The sequence below is a fragment of the Ascaphus truei genome, chromosome 3 (assembly GCF_040206685.1).
Source record: "Ascaphus truei isolate aAscTru1 chromosome 3, aAscTru1.hap1, whole genome shotgun sequence".
Classification (NCBI taxonomy): Eukaryota; Metazoa; Chordata; class Amphibia; order Anura; family Ascaphidae; genus Ascaphus; species Ascaphus truei.
In genome coordinates, this window is record NC_134485.1 from 368,080,653 (window position 1) to 368,096,955 (window position 16,303).

Consider the following 16,303-nt stretch of genomic DNA (forward strand, 5'->3'; position numbering starts at 1 on the left):
CTTAAAGGTTTTCTTCATTAGACCTCCTGCTGAGCAGTAATAGAGTCCAGCGTAGTGTCCCACTCAGTCTTCAGAGCTTCGAGCTCTTTGCCTAGGTCACGCTGTTGTTTCTCTGCCTTCTTGTGGCCAGCACGCTCAAACTCCAGGTCCTTCCTCAGGTCTTGAAGCTGTCCTTCTATACTTCTTTTCTGGCTCAAGGCAGCTGCCAATTCAATTCCTCTCAGGGCCTTCATCTCTTCCCGGTGCTTGCTCTGGGTTTGTGTCAGCGCAACCTTCAGATTTTGGATCTCTGTAGTTTTTGTCGCTAGGATTGCTGCTGCTTCTGTTTTCCATGCCTCTTTCTCTTGGGAGTACTGATTTTTGGTGATGGAGCAGGCTCTCTGCTTCTCCAGCTCTTTCTCCAGCTTGAGGTTGTCCTCATTTATAGGTGTGAGTTGCTGGGACATGTGTTCAGTTATCCGCTTTAGCTCTAGAAGCCTTTTATCCAACTTCAGTTTTTCAGATTCCAAGGTTTGGACATTTTTAGTTTTTTCGTATTCTGCTTCCAGTGATGCTCGGGTAAGGCTCAGGGTGGCCTTCAGCTCATCATGCTGCTCGGCGGGTACCCACTGGGTACTCAGTCGCTCCTGTAGCACTTGCTGCTTTACTTTACCCAGCTCTGTTTTTAACGTGCAGACCTCTCGCTGAGAAACTTCTTGCTTGCCGATGAGGCGTTGAACGTCTTGTTGGGACGCCTCATAGAACCATTTCCAGTCAACACTCTTTTGGTCTGACTTACTTGGATTTCTGCTTATGGCGGTATCGGTAGCCTTTCTCATACCAAGGCTAGTAGTCACTCCTGTGATGATTGCGCCAAGCGCTCTGTGTTGTAGTCCACCTCTGGTCTTTTCTGATGCCACGGGGTAAACTTTCCTTGCAGCTTCTGTTGCACACGGAGGTTGTCCTATCCGCGGGGCCACATAGGAGTCCTCATCGTCCTCTTCTGAACTGCACGAACTGTGCTGAACCATAGAAACCCAGCGCGAACCATGCCCCACAGAAAAGTTACATTCCATTGGTTCCGCATTCCGAGGGCAAACTGCGGCCACATGTCCAAGTTCATGGCATCTATAGCACTCTATATTACTTCCAAAACTGGGTCTGTGTTTTGTCTCCAGTCTACTGGGAACAACAAGACCAGAGTCCCTATTAGGTGCTGTGGGACTTCCTACTCCTTTACGCAAGTCAATGAGTCTTTGGGGATTCCTATTTCGTTGAACAGTCTTATCGGACCTCCTGGAGCGCAGGAAGCGAGAACCGGAGCACTCATCTGGACTTGAACTCTTGGACATCTCTTTGGCAGTCAAGTAACATTCGACTAAAGCGACCAACTGTTCAGCGTTTTTGGGGTCACTCTGGCTCACCCACTTCTGGATGGTGCGGGGGAGACCCCTCAGGAACCGGTCTATAATGACTCTTTCGACAACTGCAGCGATGGAACATACCTCAGGCTGGAGCCACTTCCTTGCAGAGTGTATAAGGTTATAGAGTTGAGAGCGGGGTGTCTTCTCTAAATCATAACACCAGGAATGGAACCGTTGGGCCTGAACCGCGAGGGTGACCCCTAGCCGTGCCATAATCTCCGCCTTCATGGTGTCATAGTCTTTAGCTTGCTCGGGCTCTAAGTCATAATAGGCTTGTTGTGAGTCACCCACCAGGAAGGGAGCAATTATTCCCGCCCACTCCTCAGCTGGCCACCCTTCACGTACTGCGGTGCACTCGAAGATTGACAGGTACGCCTCAATGTCATCGTCCATTGTCATTTTCTGAATGAGGTGCGTTTTTACCTGGTGAGCGACCTGTGGGGCCACTCTAGGCTGGGCGGTAATTTTCTCTCCCAACACTCGGAGCTCCTGGTGTAGGCGAAGTTGCGCCTCATTTTGCTCTTCTTTTAGCGTCTGATGTAGGGACAGCGCCATCTGCTGTACTAACGCCGCCGTACTTTCAGTTTGTGACTTTGTCATCTGTAGTAAACTCTCATTATAGGATTTTGACATCTCCTCTTGGGTCTTTGCCAGTTGCTGCAAACCCCGCATTAAAATTGCAGAATTTTCTGTTTGTTTGTACTAAAGCGAGGTCAGAAATGCCTCCATTTTCCCCTTTCACTGCCTTGTGGACTGCCCGCGTTAAACTCCACCAATTGTGACGTCTCAGTCCCAGCGTCGGATCTTTTGTCCAGATCAAAGGCATGAAACACTGTACTTTCTAAGCAGGGGGTTATTTACAGGGTACAAAGCAGGTACAGGGTTAACTCATAACACAAAACAGAAACAAAAGACCTAACTCCTTCCAGGAGTACTGACTAATACTGCTTAGTCCCTAACTAATCGTGGGAGAACTAAACTCTTTCCCCACTTTTACCCAGTGTACCTGCAGCAGGTCCCCTTTCAGTCTCTCACAGGGCTGTCTGTGTGTGACTTCCCAGATCAGTCTAGCAGCAGGTTCTCTCACCCTCTCTGTATAACTCTCAACAGTGTGTGTCTGGCAGCATGGGGGGGGGGAATCTCTGTATCACTTCCTGACTATACAGGATTAACTCTATGAGAGCTGTAAAGTCCCACAACTGCCCCATTCTAGCCCTTAGAGGGCAGTGACGGCATCACAAAGAGTAGAGGGTGTCAAGTTTGCTAAGGTGGGTTTGAGGTGCAGAGCCATATACTATGTCTCCATAGTCAATGATTGGCATTAGCATCTGCTGTGCGATACGCTTTCTGACCAGGAGACTTAGAGAGGATTTGTTCCTGTAAAGTACATCTAGCTTGGCATAGGTCTTGTTGTCAGGGTATCAATGTGCATCCCGAATGTTAAGTGCGAGTAAAACCATATGCCCAGGTATTTAAAACTAGTGACAGGGGTTAGGGTGGTGTTAGCATTGGTTCAAATCTGGAGCTCAGTCGCTGGAAGCTTTAAAAATTTAGTCTTGGTCCCAAATACCATTGTTACAGTCTTGTCAGTGTTTAAAAACAGTTTGTTTTGGGAAATCCAATTTTCGAGTCTCAAAAAGTTTGGATAGGATTGAAGAAGGGAGATTGGCCTGTAGTTTGAGACAGTGTTTTTGTCCCCACTATTGAAGATTGGGACAACTCTGGCAGTTTTCCAGGTCTTAGGGATATGGCCTGCAGACAGGATAGAGTTGACTATGGAAGCAATTGGTTTGGCAATGACTGGGGCACTGTAACGCCTGTATGCCCACAGACCTGGCCAGTCCCCAGTACTGAGGTGGGTAAGTGTATAACACGCACCCACAGCAGTGAGGGCATGCCCGGAGTGTGGTAGTAGCGTTGCCGGGCCTGGAGAGTAAGGGTTAACGTAATACTTGCTGAGTCCGGGGTGCCAGAGGTCGGAGGGTAGTGTCCAAGTGCCAGAGTTCAAGGGTTGGAGAGAGCAGCGTAGTGATGTCCGAAAGCCAGGGTTCAAGGGCAGGAGAGAGCAGCGTAGTCAAGTCCAAAGCAGAGTTCAAGTTCAAGCCAAAGGAATCCAAAGAGGGGCAGGGACAGGAACCAGAGCTGAAACAGACAAGGGAGCTAGGCATAGACACTGCACACACAGGAGCTACAGGAAAGCTATGCAGAGCAAGGACTGAGACGAAGGAGTGGGGTTATATAGGAAGAATGACCAATGGGGGTGAGGGGAGGAGCAGAGGTTTGAGTGAGTGATTGCAGAGATAGGTCTGTGAGAGCAGGGGAGGAGACAGGGAGGTAATCTAAGGTAATAGCCTGCAACCGACGGGGGGCGGAGCTAGAGCGTGGGGGAAGTTAGTAGAGCGGGTGCGCGCGCCCTCTGTAACCCTGCTATGCGCACGTACCGCGCGTGCACCAGAACGTGGAGGGAGACCAGCGGAAGAAGCGCACGGGAGAGAAGACTGAGGGGAAGGAGGAAGGGAGAAAGCAGGTAAGGAACGGACAGGGGTGACAGAGGCACGCCGAGGAGCGCGTGAGCCATGATAGGGAACCAGCGATCGTGAACGAGCACACTTGGTGAGGGGACCGCGCGCGTGCGCAGAGTGTAAGCCTGGGCGTGAGGATCGAGCCGTGGAGGAACGGCTGAGGGAAGAAGGTAGAGTTTGGGGACGTAGGGGAGCGGAGGAACTAGGCACTGTGGAAGCTGGGGTGACAGGGACACGCTGGGAACTGCGAGTCCCCCGATCCGTTACAGGCACCAAGTCGTAGGAACCTAGATTATAGTAAGTCAGGTCCACATTGGCTGCTTAGTTTTAATTTGAGGAGCGCTTGTGTAATCTCGTCTTCGGATACTGGGCCAAATTGAAAATTGTGGGCAGTGTTGGGAGGGGGTGGGGCTATGTGGGTACTCCCAGGATGAGATTCAGGTTTTTGGTTTGGGCTGCGTTTCGCTAATAAGTTAGTGGCACACCCCACAAAGTAATCATTGAATGCATTTGCAATGTCAGTGGGGTTTGTCAGAGTAATATCCCCCTTAGTGATATTACTTGGTTGTTGATGGTTAGAAGGTTGGAATATATTGTTGATAACCTTCCAGAAGTTAGCTGGTTTTGATGTATTTTGGTGGAGATTGTCAGAGTAATATTGGGCTTTTGAGTGCCTTGTTTGCCTTGTGCACATGTTCCGCAGGCATCTGTAGTGAATGAGATCCTTGGTAGTGCCAGTTACTTTGTAGCTTTTCCATAAGGTATCCCTGAACTGGTAGAGTGCTATAAGGTCAGTTGTAACCCATGGAAGATGGGCCCCCCGTACCCTTATTTTGCATAGTGGAGCATGGGTATCGCAGAGTTCTAAGAACTCGGATTCGAAATAGTCGAGCGCAGAATCAGGGTCGGGAATTAAATCGATTCTGTGCCATGGGCAGTTGGTAAGGTCATCCAGAAACTGTTGTGGGTTAAAGTTTCTAAATGTTCTAGTGAGGAGAACTTTAGGGATTGAATGGGGCGGTTTAATTTTCCGTACACAGTACACTATTGCATGGTCACTGAAAATATCAGGAAGGATGCCATAGGATTGGATTCTACTGGAGTTTGGGGAGAGAATCCAGTCTAGCAAGGAATGGTTATGCGATTTCAGGTTTGTCCGTGTGGGTTGGGAAATGAGTTGCGATAGGTTAAGTGACTTGAGTTGTATCTGGATTTTGTGGTTTTTAGGGTCAAGCCAATTGAAGTTGAAATCCCCAAGAACTAGCAGCTCACTCTTCTCATTCAGAGAGGAAATGGAGCCAAGAAACTGGGTGATATCAGTCAGGGATTGTAGAGGAGCTTTAGGGGGGCGGTAGATGCCAGCGAGCAAGATGGGCTTAGAAAAGGGGAGGTAGATGTTGCCAACTAGAATTTCAAAAGAGGGTGGGCTTGGGGGGCAATTTAACAGTGTGAATTGTAAGGTGTCTGCAATATAAAATAACACCCCTCCTCCTCTCTTTGACCTATCTCTCCTAAAAATGGAGTATCCCTGAATGGCAATATTTGCATCCGAAGCATGCCGGGGGACGCCGCACGCCACCCGCCCAGGGTTGCCACCACCCCCAAGTTTACTAGGTAAACCTGTAGCCCGAAGATACGAGGCCAAAACCCGTAGTCTCCGGTTGAAACCCAGAGTGGTGGCAACACTGACAATACTGGTAGTCTAATTTTAGTACTGTAACACAAAGTTTTTCACTTTATTTTGGCCTGTCCCCACGGAGGGTCCGCTCCTAGTGCTCTATTGACAGTAACATCATCGACCGTGTCTGGGACGTTAGGATTAATGCTGTGTTACAATGTGTATTACAATGCAGGTCGTCCCGAGCACAACCCTCACTTAAAATGGCCACCGTCTTGGTGAGGTATAACCAGTTACACTTGCCAGGGGATGCTATACAATAGCAGTTCTAATAGATTCTTGAATCTTTCCCGGTCAAAATGGCTACGGGTATACTCTGTGCCCTTGTCTAACCATTTACTATAGGGGACAGTATAGTGGGTATAGACCAACCCCAAAATGAAAAGCTCAGCAGCGCCTCCAATCTAACCCCTCTTTACCATTTCCTAAGACTGACTCCTATTCGCTAAGGTGAGGGCTCAACTCCTACTCCCTGTTATAATGAGAAAGCAGAGCTTTCAATGGATCGTCACCTCAGCTTGATTTCTATCTGATGGATCAGCATACAAACACACTCAGTCCAACTATTTGTATGGTAACTTGCTGGATGATACCTTCCTGCTCGGTTGCGGCAGCCTAATTGAGAGCCAGTATCAATTGTACTGTATAGTGTTGCAGTTTTTAGATGTTTTACATTTAAACCAGAAGCAGCTGAGTTGTTTAGTTTAGTGGGTTTTTTTTAGGGTTACTATATGTCCGTATTTTCCCGGGCATGTCTGTCTTTTTGATTAAAGGTCGCCGTCCGGAGGAAATGTAAAATATTTGAAAACGTCCGGGAACGCGGCGGCGCATGCTCAAACGGAAGTTAACTGCACCTGCGCAAACGCGGTCGGCGCTCATCACTCGCGCGTGCGGCTTTCATTCGTGCATTGGCTCATCACTCGCACATGCATGGTGGCTTTTGGTGTCCTCTTTTTGAAGTGAAACTTCCTTAGTGGCACCTCATTCGAACTGGGGTAAAAATGGATTGTGGAGACAGAAATGAAACGGATGTGACGTCAGTGCTGGCAGTTGAGGCCGGGCTGTGTTCTGGCTCAGCCCGACCCCAACACTGACATGATCCCAACCGCTCAAAAAATCAGATGTGGCTGCGGCAGCGATAGCCGCCGGCGCCGCTCCAAACGGCCGCAATTCCCCCCACGTGCATTGCTAGTGTACAGCGGCTCCCCGGGCTCTGTCCCAGCCGCGACGGCAACGATAGCCGCCGGCGTCGCTCCTAACGGCCGCAATTTCCCCCAGGTGGAGATGGGTACGGGCGGCATCCGGGGCAGTGGGGACCCGCTGACCGGCTCCTGGGTCGCGGCCCGCTCTCTGTCCCAGCCGCACGCTCTGCCGGGCTGGAGACTCTGCCGGGCTGGAGTGGAGACTCAGACAGAGCCCCCCTGCGCATGCGCTGCTGGGCTCACTCACGTACAGGCAGCAAGGGGAGCTGTTCAGCTACCGCCAAGCTCTGCGCTGCCCGCGCCGCGCATGCGCAGTAGTCATGGCGACGCTGCCGGACGCCACACATGTGCAGAAGCGACTGGCAGCGGCGCCGTTCCCCCCACACGCTCCTAACGCCCATTGACAGCGGCGCCATTCCGCCCTCCACTGACGCGGACGTTCGCGGGCCCCCTGTGTATGCGTGTGTGTGTTAGTCACTGTTTGCATGTGTGTCAGTCAGTGTGTGTATGTGTGTCAGTGTATGTGTGTCAGTCAGTGTGTGTATGTGTGTCAGTGTATGTATGTCAGTGTGTCAGTGTGTGTGTCAGTGTGTGTGTCAGTCAGTCAGTGTGTGTGTGTGTGTGTGTCAGTCAGTGTGTATGTATGTGTGTGTCAGTCAGTGTGTGTATGTGTGTCAGTCAGTGTGTGTATGTGTGTCAGTGTGTGTGTGTATGTGTGTCAGTGTGTGTGTGTATGTGTCAGTGTGTATATGTTCCCCCCCTCCCCCGGCTGTCCTCCTGTGCCGCTCCTGCTCCGGTCATATGGTCCTCTGCTCCCGCTGCCACCCACTGCAGGATGCCGTCGTCCTCCTCACCCTCCACCTCCGGCTGCTGACCGCTGCAAGATGTTGTCGTCCTCCTCCTCTGACCGCTGCAGGATGTAGTCATTCTCCTCTCCCTCCGCTGCCAGCTGCACCTACGTCTCTTCTCCCGCTCTGCTCCTACGGAAATATCCGGCACCGGCTTCCAGCGCTCTGGGCCGGTTCCGGATCATGGCCGAGTCGGCCGGGTACCGGGTAATTTCCGGTTACCTGGTCCATTACTAATTTAAACAAGTGTACAATGGTAAATTGTGTTGACATGAATAGAACAAATGTTATATTTCACACATATACTGTCACTGTGTAGACACATTGGGCTGAAATCATGAGTATGATGTATCGTCCTCCCATATGGTCTAGCGGTTAGGATTCCTGGTTTTCACCCAGGCGGCCCGGGTTCGACTCCCGGTATGGGAAGTTCTCTTTTTTTATTTTTTATTCTCTAATGAAAAATAATTAATGATAACATATAACACCAAATAGTGAGAGACATGTTTATTATATATTTCCTTTACCTGGATCCTCTCGTTTTATTCTGCATTTTAGTAACAAACTCGCTGTCAATTGACTTTAAAGTGAACAGAATAGATCCCCATTGTCCTCACATCGCCGGAGATTTCAGTTGATCATAATTTCAATGTTAACCTTTATTTCAATCTTAAAATAAAGAGATGGAAGAAAAATAACAAGAATAGCAGAATATATCTGTATGTTATTACGGTACGCATATGCAGTAAACACTAATAGTAAATGACAACAGAAAGAATCACTGGTTTCTTGGTAATTCCAGCAATTAAGCTGATATTTTACAGATATATTGTTGTTTGAGCCCTTTGTGATGCAGTGTTTGGAGCATTTCACAGGGACTGCGGGGAGCGGGGAGCGGGGAGCGGGGAGCGGGGAAATGAAAGGGAACGACAGCTGTGCAGAGAGTCAGAGCCTCGGTCACAGAAACCCTCTGGTGCATCGTGTCCTTTGTGATAATACAGACTTTCCCTTCTACGTGAGGGAGGACGAGTCCGACTCTCCACTCACACAGTCCGCCCCACCGCGCTCAGCTAAAATCACTCACAGCATGTTTCTCAATGACATCTTTCAACCGTAACAGTAATTCAACCGTAATTACAGTAGATCTATTACCACATGTGGTTGATCGAGGGCTCTCTTGATCCAAAGAGGATTAAATACCAAGCTCAGAAGCACAGTCTCTGTGGCGCAATTGGTTAGCGCGTTCGGCTGTTAACCGAAAGGTTGGTGGTTCAAGCCCACCCAGGGACGCATTTTTTTTGGTGTCCCTTCTAATATAAACTCTACTGTGAATATCTTATAAAGATTCTTTCCCAGAACGAAAGAAATTCCAGAAAAATAAAGCATTCTTTTAAATAATGTATTTAGAGAAAGAAAAGCTCTTGTTAAAATCGTTTTACTTTAGCTATATATAAATAAAATAATATGAATACACAAAGAGAAAAGAACCCAAAAATAAGCACACAGATATTCCCCCAAAAATTGAAACCAAATAAATTGTAAAGATTTACTAAAATATTTTTATTAAACACATCTACTAAGAACATAAAAAACATACAATTTTAAAAACATTTATGAAACCAACACACAAACTTCTGCACCTCCTAAAATATATGTGGACTGACAATAAAGATACAACAGAGAACCAAACATTATATGGCACAATATAACTAGGAGCACATTGGGAACACATTTCCCAAATAACTCAAGATCGGACGGTCACATGAGCAAAAAAGCTTAATTGATCATCAGATGTAACAAACCCTTAGATAAACAAAAATACATGAGAATAATGATGTAATAACATAGCACATAACTAACACAAAATGCACTGCATAAGTAGCGCTGGATACACAGCCTGTGAAAATAGACCACACGCTAAACCTCTTTTCCTCATTATGGACGTTTTGACCTTTAAATGAAACCTTCGTTATTTTGCATCATGAGAATATTTTCTCCTGACTCCATGCAATCAATGGCATATGATTAAACTGAGGATTACAATCTTTTTGCACTGATTCTCATTGGTTACCTGTAGGACCTTTTTGGTCAATTACAGAATACTCTTACCATGTTTGCATTAGCTAATTTAGCTTTTACTCTGTTTATCTTAGTCTGTGATTTATAGACTCATATCCATCAGGTATATTTTCACAGGCTGTGTATCCACTACTTATGCAGTGCATTGTGTGTCGTTCTGCACTAAGTATCTTCTTTGGGGGATAAGTACAGTATTGCTCTTTTCTTACCCTCACTGTTCTTGGATGGACTTGATATTCTGCCATATCATTTAGATTTGGCTTGATCCTGGATCCAACTGGAAATTAATCCATTTTATTTGAAGGTCCATGAGATATTTGGGACTTTTTGGGCACTTTGCAGAATTAATAATATTTTCCTTCAAATCTGCTCATTGTGACAAGCTCACTGATTTTTTCTTGTGGGCTGTTCTGCTTTGAGAACATTTTTCTGCTGTATGTGTGGTGCAAATGTGTTATGTAACCAGTATTACAATTTATTTATCCCTCAGGTCTTTGACTATTACTCTTTTTTTTAAGATGAGTGAATGGATTACTCTTCTTTTTAAGATGAGTGAATGGACCAGTAATGTCAGTATCTGTGGTGACGTTTTGTTCGTATAACTGTAAAAGGTCATCTACATTCTTCTTATCTTGCATATTTAAATCATCAGTGAGCTCATTAGGATGGTAATTAGCTCGCTTCGAATGAAATTTATGTAGCAATAGCCATCTACCATAAAGATTTAAATCCTTCACCCACTCAAACAAATTAAAATCTGAAGTGGGTAAAAACGAGAGACCCTTCTTTAGCAGGTTAAGTTGAACTTCACTGAAGGAGTGACTTGATAAATTAAACACTTGTAGGGCATCGGTGTCAACACTTGTATCATTTATTAAGGGGGAATTTTCTTTGTCCTTAGGTTTCTTTTTTCCCCTTCGGGTTTTATGGGCCTGAGCTAAAAAAACAACCTGAGTGTCTTTGTTGGGCTTCCTACCTCGGCCTTTGGATTGGCCCTTAGATGTAGATCCCGATTGCTCTCCCTCAGAGACATCAGTCTCTGATGAAGAGTACTCAGAAAAATTGCCTCTCCTCCTAGATCTTTTAGGATATCTGTAGATAGTGCCTTGCTCATAATCATTACTGTCTCTGAGATACTTAGTATGTTTCCTATCCTTTAGCTCTTTTTTGAATTTAACCATAATAGTTTCCAACTGACGCTCCATTTCCTCAAATTCCTGTAATTGATTGTATTCACCGATATCTTTGAGATTAATATCAAGATCTTTATTGGTTATATCCAAACCAGATTTCTCATGTTCAATGAGAAGTATCATAAGTTCGTTTGAGCATTTGGATAGAGTATCTTCCCATTTTTTGATAAAATCCTCAGAGGTAATATAATATGCAGGACTTAATTTCAGTCTCAGTCCTCGTGGGATCATGTTGGAATCAAGGTAACTTTGTAAACTTGTAATCTCCCACCAGACTTGAGACTGAGTTCGTAGGAGTTTGGAAATATCACGGAAATAATTAACAATGTCTGGATTTGTATCTGACGCACCAAATAGTGTGTGGTATGTATGAATAGAGGATCAACTCACAGGAAGGGGCTTATAAGAGATACCCCAGAAAAATATCAATAGTGGAAAAGGGGGAGGGGGTACCTCCCCCTATTGTTTATTGTGGTCTGATTTACGCTCATTCGTGGGTATCCGTAGGGGGCCGAGGGGTGGGTGTGCTGCTATTCCAGCCTTACTTCTCATTGGCGGAGTAGCGGCGCGCACGGGCCAATCGGTGGCCTAAAGGTATGTCACGTGGGGCGGAACATATCTCATGGTCACAGGCTTGTGATTTGAGTTGATATATTCTGTCTCCAAAGTGAGCGTGCGCGAACGAGCGGGGGGCATTGCGCCGGATATGGTGGCGCCTCGCGTGACATCATGCGCTTGCGCACCTAAGGGGCAGTCTGATTTTTCACAAGTGCTTCTTATCATTGAGATTTAGTTAGAGGTATATAAGGCACCAACTTGCTCGATATCCCGTACTCCTTGATAAAGGACCTACCCGTCCGAAACGCGTAGGAGGCTGTGTGTTTCTTCCCCTCTGGGGTGATGATTTTATCAGTCATGCACTGAAATAAATGGAATTTACTTTTTATCCACTACCTGACTCCCTGGCTGTGCGCTATTTGCTTCGTGTTCTACTGATACTGGATCACCATCCAGAGGCCTGGGACCTCTGAGACTCTGCATCGCTGTATGGAACCATCTGCAGTGGGTGCATGCCAATAAAGACCCTTGTTCATTACACTCCAGTCTAAGTATCAGTCCTTGGGCAGGAGGGAGACGTGTGCAATAGTGGGGGCTGATCTCATCTCTGGACACCCTGGAGCCCACTACAGCTGCAGGCGCTAACACCATGAGAAGAACTACAGAGAAAGAACCTAAGCCTGTCCTGATTTCCACTACACCGCTGATCCAACTCAGCTTCTCCTGATCCTAACAGGTATCCGCACCACACACCAGGTAGCAGAAGCTGTGTATCTCCCATAGGTAGGGGGCGGAGGGAGGAAACAGTGCTACAATTAGGAAAAATGAAAGGATCACGATTCCATACTTCAGAATAATAATTTAAAAATACTTTAAAAACTGGTCAGGGCACCTCCTTATTCGTTTCATCACAACACGCGTCCCTTATTATCAGGTATATTACTCACAGACATTTATAGAGCAAAGTCTTAAGTATAGCATGGGTCCCCCCTGGTCTCCCGTCTTACTCTTTTGCATGCAGTAAAACTGTTACTCTTACCAGCGTGTGTTTTATTGCATGGGGTCCTGTGACGGGATTATCCCACATTGTAGGATCCCGTACAGGTGGAGGCGCTACCAAACAACGACTCAGGTACACCCAAGGCTCCCAGCAGCAGAGGCTCAGGCCTCCTGTGAGCCGTAGGCAACGCGCAACATACGCAGTAGCTGCCATATCTCCCAGGCGGTGGGGGAACATGCGCTACATAAGGAAACAGTAACCACTAAATAAAACAAAGTTACTGTATATGTACAAATAAAAGCACTGACCAATTCCAATCCTCATTCAGGACTTCTTTCAATGAATTATCCTTGTAATAAAAACTTGTTATAATCACCTTCTCATGTTGATTTATTCATTTGTATACTTGTAAATTTCAACTGAGTGGGTGAAGAATGTCCTTCTTGCAAAAAGAAGTCTTAGCTATTGCAGTAATCATGTCCTTAGTTCTAACTGCGGATTTATACTGAGATACAGTAAGTCCTCGTTTTACGACGCTTCGCTTTACGACGAATGGCTTATCCGACGCTGTCCAATGCATCCCTATGGCCGGTTTTACGACGCCAAAATGGCTTATCCGACGCTCTTACGACGCTTTGCAAAGTTGCAACATTATGTCAATCAGAAAGCTGCAGTCAGGGAAATCATCCAGATCAGTCTGTGTGAAGGTTTTGTGGTATATTTATGCCTTTAAACATGTCTAACAGTTTTATTATACAGTTCTGGATTCAATAAATAGAATCTTTACATCATAATGTATGTGTGTGCAGCATAATCTTATTGTTTGAGTAAAATATTTTGTGTATTTTAGCATTAAAAATGCCTTCAGGAACGGAACGTTTCATTTAAACAGTGTTCCTATGGGAAAACGGGTTTCGCTTTACAACGTTTCGCTATCCGACGCCATTTTGAGTAATGCATTGCGTCGGATAACCGAGGACTGCCTGTATACGGTAAATTAACTCATTGTACAGTCCATGTAACATTGGAGACAAGTGAAAAAGTAAATAACAACAGGTCTGGAACAATTATTAAATTCACATATTTATCTGTTAATTATGTAGCCATGTATAAAAATGGTATACAGTTCTTTCTCATGCTGGCAGTAAAACCTGGTAAGTGTGCAGGATTGCCAGCATCAATTATGGAGGTTTGCCCTCACACCCTGGTAAGGTGTCATATGTATAAAAGGGGAGTGGTAACATGCTCTGTGTCCACTGTTAGTGACACAAGAGGTGTGGCTGTTTTCTGAGTCTATATAAGACACAGCACTGCCAAAAGTTAGAGGTTAATCAAGTGTTCCATAGTGATTGGAGAGTGTTAAGCTAGGGATCCGTTATGGTCCAGTTCAGGGGGTCTGCAGCAGATAAGGCTGTCAGATATACTAAATAGGATCTACACTGTGATCAGGGACCTGAAACAGGTGGTGATCTCCCTAAGGGGAGAGGTGACCCAACTTCATAAGGAGGGAAGGACCTTCTGAAGGGATGAACCGTACTACAATGAGCGGCTGAGTACGACCGCTGTGAGGGGCAGGCTGCTAAAGATGTCAATAAAGATGCCCAGATTCAACAGACCCTTGCTGTGAATGTGTGGAGTCATTGCACAGAAGGAGGCACCACAGAGGATGTCCTCATCAGTTACATCCCCCTGCGGACACAGAGATCCTGATGAGGTGGAGGCGCTGCATCAGATGTGAGTAGGACTCAATCCCCACTACGTCAGATGCCTGTCTTGCTGATATCCCCATTCCAACCCAGGGGGAGACTCAGGAGTCCTGTAAGCCAGCAGGTGCACCACACACTATATCTGCATGTAATGGGGCCAGTAGACCACAGGGGCCAATGTGAGATTGGGTGGGTCTGGAAAAACCGTTACAATTAGTTTGGGGATTATCAAAGTAATCCGTAGTTTATGTATTTTTGCCATGTATGCATTATGCCATGTATCTATGTTTCTTAGATATCTTACTTTCCATGATGATTGTTTCCATCAAATGACGCCGCAGACGTCACGAATGTGACGTCACACAGTGTCTCGCTGCCATGGCAACGTGACGTCACAGCAACAAAAGACACCACAACGTCACGTTGGTGATGTCTGTGGCGTTATTTGACTCTGCGGTTCAGAAGGAGGGCAGCAGCAAGGAGGCGGCCGCTACAGCTTAGTGCGGGAGACAGAAGAGCTGCTTGGGACGCAACATTTTTTTTTTACTCGGCGGCCATGTTCATAATCAGTGATAAATTAAGTATTTGACTCGTGCTTTTGAGTGCTGGGAACAATTTGGTAAAATGTAGCATGATTTTAAGGGACAAGGATATAAGAGAGGTCCCATTCCTTGTGCAAATCTAAGTTGAATTATTGCACCGCCACTACCACTGACAGCCATGCCAGTTTCTGCTGTGCCTAAGGCCAGGGCTCCAGTGGCGTGCGCACCACACACCGCAGTATCGCCCTCTATGGGGCAGGCCCCAGTGGCCATGTGTGTGTGTGGGTGTGCAAAGCGCGATGACGCGTACCCTTGCCGCGACGCGATCACGTGGTGTGCGGGCAGCCAATGGCAGGGCAGATAGTGTGAACCAATAGGAGTGTGCTGTGCTTTGTGCTGACGTCATGGCCGCACTCCCTCCCCCCCCCCTCATGGCCGCGCCCCCCACACCTCCCATCGCTCCCCTACAGACCGCACAACGCGGCTTTCAACTGTGCACTCGCCGCCAAGGCACGCGTGCTGCAGGTAACACTGGGGTCGTAGCCTGAGGCTTTTAATGTTGCCAGTGCCAACAAAATGGCTGCCACTATTAAGTCATTTTCAAAAGACTAATCCTTCTTGTCACAGTCGAAAAAAGCAATTAGTGCCGAGCATGTTCTGACATTGATGTTAGTAGACTCTGAAGAGCTGTTAAAACAGTTGAAGAGGGAGAGTCATCAACATCACAAATTAAATCACAGGGACTTGACTTTGAGGAGCAGGGAATGAAGTTGATGATTCATCTGTGCAAATATCACTTGCAATGAATGAGGATTCTGGTGACGATGATGAGGATGCTGCTGATGCTGTTAAAGATTTTTATTTAAATGCTATTGGTGGTGGTGTTTGTGCCCTGGTGTATAATAGTTATAATAATAAAAAGCATAGTAAAAATAGAATAAGTATTAACTTAATAAAAGTGTTTGTATTTCTGTCAGTGAAGGGGCTCGGGGCTCTGTGCCTCCGTGCTGTATATGTCATTATTCTTATTATTACTGTGATTGCAGTTGTCCAATTTGAGGGTGGGGGGCGAGAGATAGGGGGGCGAGAGATAGGGGGGCGAGAGATAGGAGTCTCGCAATGCTGGGGAGCAGTGGAAACTCTAGGAAAGCCGTCTGTGGCCCTTTGTTGACCCATTAAAACGTATCATAGCCGGGGTTGCCACCTCTCCGGGTTTCACCCGGAGACTCCGGGTTTGGCACCCCCTTCTCCGGGCTCCGGGTTTGTCCCTGAAATCTCCGGGTGGGCGGGTTGTTGCAGACAGGGCAGCACAGTAAGTGAGTTCGCATTGCTGCAGCACTCACAGATCCTCTGCATTTCTCACGGGACTATCTGTGTGCACTTCACAGCCTACTACATCCGGGTCACAGCCCTATGCTCTACTGCACATGCTCACAGGTAGGGGATCATGGGAGTTGTAGTTTTTATTAGACAAGCTCGATTGGCACATAAGCAACACAGTACATCCTAGAAACCCTGCTAGAGAACACACACCACCCCCATGTATCTTATCTCCTCTCTCCCTTCTCCCCC

At 46.7% G+C, this 16,303-nt stretch overlaps 1 non-coding gene across 1 annotated transcript; it reads left to right on the forward strand.

The window, feature by feature from the left end:
- Positions 1 to 8,010: 8,010 nt before the first annotated feature.
- TRNAE-UUC (transfer RNA glutamic acid (anticodon UUC)) lies at positions 8,011 to 8,082 on the forward strand. The gene has a single exon. It is a non-coding gene; the product is annotated as a tRNA-Glu (tRNA).
- The last annotated feature ends 8,221 nt before the right edge of the window (positions 8,083 to 16,303 follow it).